The 7,320-nt window shown below is 39.4% G+C and overlaps 1 protein-coding gene across 9 annotated transcripts in view; it reads left to right on the top strand.

Moving 5' to 3' along the window:
• CFAP96 (cilia and flagella associated protein 96) overlaps positions 1-7,320 on the top strand; it is a 92,331-nt gene that overhangs the window by 55,059 nt on the left and 29,952 nt on the right. The window lies entirely within an intron of this gene.

Below are 7,320 nucleotides of genomic sequence, written 5' to 3'. Positions count from 1 at the left end.
GCCTTGGAATTTTATTCTGTGGTATTTGCCCTTTATTCCTGTCTTGCTAGTCGATAGGAGCGTACATTGTGAGGGTTTGTATTGTGTTCTTGTCCAGAATATGCTCTAACAATATGAAACGCCTTTGAAATATTTTGACCTGTGAGTGGAACAAGAGAAATGGCAGTACCTGTTTAAAAAAAACCAAACAAACAAACAAAAAAGAGAGAGAACAGACCCATATCAGAAAGAGCTTGTGGCTTGACAGCTGCCATGAGCTTGGGAGAGAGGTCAGCTTATGTTAAGGAACATATGCACACTTAAAGAAATAGAGCAAGGCAGGTATTTAGTTCAGGGAAATATCAATCTTGGTGGCTAAAATATTTTGTATGTTTTAAAGTTTTGAAAAAACCTCTCATTGCTTGTGATCAGTGTATATGCTCTGATATGTTCTGACAGTTTTCAATATGTGCCTTCAATATACTGATGCTCTGCTTCCACTTTATCCACTTTTCCAATTTATCGCTATTTAGTACTTCAGTTTCTTTTTCCTTCCTCTCCGATACTGATGTTGAGTGAAAACACTCTAATGTTTGGTACCTTCCCACTCACCCCTTCTTTTCCTAGTGAATCCTATAATGTCTCTCAGTTCGTAGCTGGGAATGTATAGCATATTAGATGTACTCATTTTAAGTGTTCCTTCTTGTGCAATTTGCCTTTCTTTTTTCTTGAGTACTGGCAACCTCAAATAATGAATCCTGCAGTCCTCACTGACAGAAAAGGAACAAGAAATGTAAGAATTTCTGTATCAAATTAAACCCATGTTCAGACTCTCAGTTTCCAGTGCCAAAAACTAGACACTTGTATAATAACTGGTTCATTTGAGATGTCTTCCAAATTCCTGATAGTAAGTTATTGGGTTAGATCTTAATATTTAAACTTACTTTATTTTCATTATTTCATAAATCCCATTTAAATCCTGCTAAGTGTTCTGACTGCTGGTGAAGTAACTACGGGGTGGTTATCTGATCATCTGGGAACAGTTGTTGGTGAAAACAGCTTCAGATGGCTTAAGTGTCCAGCAGGTTTGTTCTTGGCTCTCTTCTATACTGAGATCTGCTTTTGCACCCCTTCTAAACTTAATAGATACATGTAGGTGGAGGGCAGACATAACCTTTTACTGGGCAGGTAATTGCTCTTAACTGCAGTGGAAGCTATATGCCCAGATGAGACTGAGCTATGGCTTAAAGATTTTTTTTTTCCTACCTTGTTTAATGGAAGAGTGACTTGCTCTCCAAGGTGCTGCCGTTCCAGACGGCAACTGCTAGATCCCGTTTTATTGATGTGTCGCTGGTTCAGCTTTAAGCCTGTGCACTCTCTTTTTCCTATAACTCTCTCTCTCTCAAAAGGCAATATTATATTGATTGATATGTGTGACGTAAGGCTGTTTCCTAGTTCCGTTTCAGTGGCTGCTTTTAAGAAAACCCTTCACCCATTTACAGAACGTGTATACATTTTTATCTCTCTGAAGGTCTTCTGTTTTTTTTTCCACACTGGACCAAGATGATCAGCTGAGCTGGGTTGAAGCAAAAGCCTTTTTTCCACTTATTAGAGGTATATCCTAAAAGTGAAATAAAGGCTGTTTTCTTCCCCTCTGTTGGGTTTAAAGCACCTTACCCAGAAGAATATTGTTGTGGCACAGGCTTTGCTAAAAATACTGAGCAGCTTTTAAATAAGCAAATCTTGAAATTAAAAGTTCATTGTAATGAAATCATATGAAACCGGGTAAGATGAATCTCCCAGGTTAATGACAGTACACATTTCAAACAACATACCCAGGTATAACTCTGCTCGTTATTTTGGCTTTCATAATAGTTCTAGCTATGAAAATGGATTTTTGTAAATACGTAGTAGTGACATATTTTTAGTTTTATTTTCTTGTGCTGTTGAAGCTTCCATGTAAGAAAACAATTTATTCTAATACTTCTTGTTTCATTATAGTATAAAATCATAGCTGTTACAGCTTTGCTTACCTGCAAATACACGTCTTCTGAATTTCGTGGCTGTGCCATCAATTTATGCATAGAGTAGCCTTCACTGATTGCTTTGTAGTGTGACTAACCATAACATTTGAAGCAGACTTTTTCTGCCTGTAGATTAGCATTTCATTTGATATTTGTGCCAAATGTTATATTTCTATTCAATGTAATCTAAAAGTGCGCAACTCCATATCTAATTATTTCTACTAAACCAGAAAAAAAGAATCCTAGCTGTGTTTACGTTACTCCTATCACTCAATTCTTTGAGATCCGTGGAGCGGGGTCACAAATTAGGCATCAGAATAGTAGCAAGATGCACAAACTCATTGTTGTATGCTATGCCACCTCACCAGTTTTGGACAATCAAATCCATGTCAGAATATTGGGTGTCAGCTTCCCTTTTCTCTACCAGTGCGTCCCTGCCTCAATGGAAGGAAGTCTGTTCCTGACTAATCACCACGGTGTGTGTTGACAAACAAGTTATAAATAGCACTTCATTTCTCTTTGGTAATAAAAAATACCAAATGTTTGATGCTGATTCATCCTTCTGTAAAATCACGGAATGCTCTGTTGCAGGCTGCAGAGCCAGAATAAACCCTGGTAGAAGCAAAAATGAACAAACTCCTCTGGCTCTGCATTTTAAGCCAGAAGTCTGCTAAACCTCCTGTCCGATCTCAGAGCTTAGTCTCTGTCTGTAATGTGTACCGAACTGAGCCTCTTTTTGTGAAGTTTAGACAGGAACAGCCTAGGAAGCTAAGTGGAGCTTAAAAACTCCCTTACCCAGGCGGAATAGTCTGCACTCAGACTGGCTCTCCAGGGGTGAAAGGCCAGAAAATTCCCTACTGTGCGGCCTGACTTCTATTTTGAAACACATGTGTACATAGGAAATCTACTTATACTAAATGCTAGTTATTTTTAAATGATTTCCCAAACTGTTCATGTACAGTTTGGAGTTATTTCTAAGTGCCTCGTAGGGAGCAGGGATAGTTAATAGCTTGAATCTCAATGAAATTTCTGTTATCAGCTTTTGGTTGGTGGATGTCTAGTACACTAGCAGTACCCTTCATTTTCCATGGCAAAGGAGAAATACTCTTTCATTTTCCTAGCTGGTACAAAAAGGATCTCTGTTATTTTCCTCACACCCCTGGCAAAGAGAGGAGGAGTGGGGCTTTGGTACTGTACCCCTCTTCCAGGCATTAGCTGGGAAACCCACGTGAGGTGGAGAAGGGCATTTCTACAGATCCTCCCTTACCCACAGCTTTGTGGTTACTGTGAAACAGAGATTTGGCTCAACTGTCCTCTCATTTTAAGATTTTGTTCATCATTCTCTCATGGCTCTGATACATCTCTCTGCTGCTCAGGTACTGCGTAGCAAGCTGCCACTGATGAGCACCTTCTTAAGTTTTCTGTCTGTAGGCTCATTAAGCCAGGAACGCACTGTCTGGTATTTCCTTTCTCATTAATTTTTTTAAAAAGGTAATAAATTTGTTCTGACAGTACTGCAAAAAAATGAAAGCAAAGGCTTAAGCCTACTTTCTCCAAGAAGCTTCCTAGTTAGTGAGTGGGGAGTAAGGATCTTATCTAAATTAACAAGCAAATAAGTGGAAAGTAAATTTGTATTGCTGTTGTATATTTCAGAACTCTATTTCATAAACTCCTAAGCAAGTTGAAAGAAGAAATTGAAAACTTCTATTCTTAAAGACTTCTGTTTGTTTGTTTTCATCTTATCTGAAACTTATGCACTGATTTTCTTGTTTGCATTTCATTTTTTTCATATTTTAAAAAAGGCAAAGGAGGATTTGGAAGCATAACTTGACTGGTGTTTAAAAAAAAAAGAACAAAAAACTAAAGACATTTTAAATGGAATGAGATGCTTGCATCACATTAAGGCATTGAAGTACCACTCAGCTTCATTTTGGAAACTGTTTTGCAAAATAACATATACACATTGAATTTCCATCTGTGTTCTTATGATTCCAGCTACCACATTACCTGAAATGTTTCTATCACCGTATTTCTACCGTGCCTCTGTCTGTTTCACAAGGGTTAGACATTGTTATGACTTGAGAAGAAATTTCTTGTCCTTTATTGCTTTCTTTGTGAGCCTGATGTAATATCAGCTCGTATCATAACTATGATTCCTGGCCAAAAAGTAAGTTGCAAAACACTTCTCAATTTTCATGCCTAATTACTGCACTTCTCCAATTTCATGCTTCATTACTTTTATGAGAGCTGAATGTTTTCTGTGAGGATGTTGTGTATGGAACAGGGTTTGTCCTTCTGTGCTGACAGCCAGCAGAAGTTCTGGGGGAGAATCCTAAGGACTGGGACTGCAGGGCGACTGTGAGAAGGGAGTTGTTTTTTTTCCTTTTGGCTCATTCAGTCATCAGTGGTTCTGCTCCCTTTAATAGCTAGCATCAAACGTCACCTTCAAATTTGGCAAGCTGATCCCTTACTTGGGTTAAAGTTAAAGCCTATTTTGGCACTAGGAACTGAAAGAGCTCATTCCAGAAGAGTAAAGCTGGAAAGAAGTTAGAAGGGCTGCATGCCAGGGCAGCAGATCAGTCCAGTATGCTTCATACTGACTCTTAGATATCTAACTTTTCTTAAACACCATAAAGTAGCTGTTAAACAACTATCTGATGTGCTTGCCATTAAGCATAACCTGAACAAATAGCACATAAAAATTGTTAGATTTATGAAATCTCGTTTGTGGTACTTCTTATAGGGTTGCATTCGGGCAAAGAGTTGAAATACTTCATTAGGTGTGTAATGACATGTATCTACAAGAACCATAACATAATTTTTAAGAGACCCAGTACTACCTTTAATAAAAAGACTCACTTTTTATTTCTAAAATAGTCCCATTTCTTGATTTCTATGATTGTTTGAGGTTTAGATGTCATTTCTTTCCTCCCCCCCTACATGATAACTCTGACCTCCTTAATTTTTCCAGAGGGAAGCTTACCATACTCATTAAAGGGATGGCAAAGAGGTATTCCTCCTGTCCTTTCTAAGCCATAGGAGTAAAACGTGAGTTACTACTAGACTGTTCCTAATGGCTGGTGGCAATCCCTTCAGTTGGGCTCCTCTCTGGTAGTGGCCACAGGGAGGCATGCACACGGCAGCGTGCACATTGACTTCCAGTTGTCCTGTACACCGCTAACAGCCAGATGCTGGGGCCTTGCCTGTGGCCCTGGTAGAAGTGGACAGGAATGCTTTTTGGGGGCCTTATTACTGTTTGTCTGGACCTTTTGCAGTAGTTGGGGTAGTTTCTTCACCCCAAACATCTTGAGAGGGCAAAGACTGCAGAGTGTTGGCTGTGGTCATGTTTTTTTGGGGTGCATGGGCTGACAACTGGAGGGGTGCCTGCATGTAGGCCAAAGTCAACTTAACAGGATGCCAGTGGTAGCTAACTGTATGTCTCATGCTGCCTTACGTGACACAAGCCAAGCGTTGACAACACAGAGAAGGCAAGGTGGCTGTCTTTCTGAGGGAAGTAAGGTGATGAAAGGCAGGGGAACAGTCAACAGAAGTGACAGAGGGAACGTTAGCTTTTTGGGGGCAGGGTATGTTAATCTGTACTTTGTTAGTTTGTGAAATGGCATTAGTTGTAGATCCTCAGTGGCTGTTGTCTGCCAGTGTTTCAGATATTACCCAGTCAGCTCCTGCTGGGTACATCTTACTAAGGTGTTGCATCTTCTCATCTTCCTCTTTTTGGGGACATGCATTTTGTCATTGTTATCCTAGTGTCAGTCATGGTATGTGACCTACTGTATGCAGAGTCTAAATTGGGCACAGGATGCTGTGCTATGTCCCTGCTAGGCTAACTTATAGGAATATATGCTGTAATTTTAAAAGCGTGGTCTTTAAAGAAGAGCAACTACAGGTCCGACAGAATTAGCCCTCATCTACTTCTTAACTGAACAAGATTAAAAAGCAAATTATAGGAAGAGGAATATTTGTGTGGACATTACCTGTGCTGCTACTCGAGAAGGAGCTGACTGATCTGCAGCCCTTCACAGGACAAAAATTCTAGACAATTTTGCAAGGTTCAAGACTGGGAACAGATCTACAGTATAATTTGGGTTGACTAGAGAAATCCCTCAGGCATGAGGTGGTAACAGTGTTTCTCTAAGAAAAAATGCTTTTTGAAGGGATTAATAAAATATTTCTTTTAGTTCTTACTGGATGATAAGAGAAACCTTGGGGTGGTGAGGTTCCTGCCAACTTGATCTTCCATGAAGATCAAGTGCATGTGTCTAAGTGTGTTTGTGTGTTTTCTCCCTGTGGAAACAAGCCTGTGTATGTTTTCCTCTTTATGATTTATTTTTGTTGGTAGAAGTTTATATCTGGAAAAATATGAGAACTGAAGTGTCAAGGAAAGAACGGCGATTTCTTGGTAAACAAGAAAACGCCTGTGTCTGTATGACAGCGATTTGTACTTCATTCATTAGCTACAGCCTTCCTCTAGATGATCTTTAAATCGGATTTCTTTTTTTTTGGTTGTTTCCCTATAATTTTTTTAAAAGTATTATCCTACCTCAGACATTAAGAATGGCCTCCATGGTAAATAACAGGTTGAAAAATTCTGCTGCTAGCTACAGAGTGCCTTTATGGAAGGGAGAAGCAAGGCAGGAATCAAAACTGTCCGTCCTATATGGGGCTCCTGATTTTCTTCTGAATTTTCTCCCAGTTTTGATATGTCTGCAGTCTCCCAAGAGATGCGACTTTGTACACAAACAAATGATGAGCTCACAAGTAAGGACAACAATACAACTCTTTGGGGGTCCAAGTGCCAAAATATTTTTCTCTAAGAGACAGGCATTAAAAAAAAAATCAATTGTCATCTTACGTTCCATAAACTACCGTATTTTATATCTGTTTTTCTTTCGTCCTGTGGCTTGGGTTTAGCATTATAGCGGCAGTTGCTATGGCAGAGTTGGCTGTGTTTACCGGGTCATGATAAACAGCAACAGCTGGAAGACAAATATGGCACTCAGTTTTAAGTATAAGGTGGGATGAGAGCCAGAGATCAGCAGCCTCAGATTGTAGCTAGCCACAAAGCTGGATCCTACAGTCCTGACGTGTGCTGTGCTTACTCGGGCTTAATGCTAAAATTAAGCTTATACATGACCTATTTTCCTAGTTTTAATCTTGGTTTCTTTCTGCACATTGAAAGGACACCATTAACTTGTGCACAGCCATTAGTTTCTTAACAGCAAGAGAAAATACCAAATGAATTTAATTAATTATGTGTCTCACACCTTGCCCTGGTTGTACCTTTTTCCTTGCCTTTATT

This window comes from Anser brachyrhynchus (genome assembly GCF_964034855.1).
Source record: "Anser brachyrhynchus genome assembly, chromosome: 4".
NCBI lineage: Eukaryota > Metazoa > Chordata > Aves > Anseriformes > Anatidae > Anser > Anser brachyrhynchus.
The sequence above is the reverse complement of the archived record's forward strand: the minus strand, read 5'-3'. Positions and strand labels throughout refer to the sequence as shown.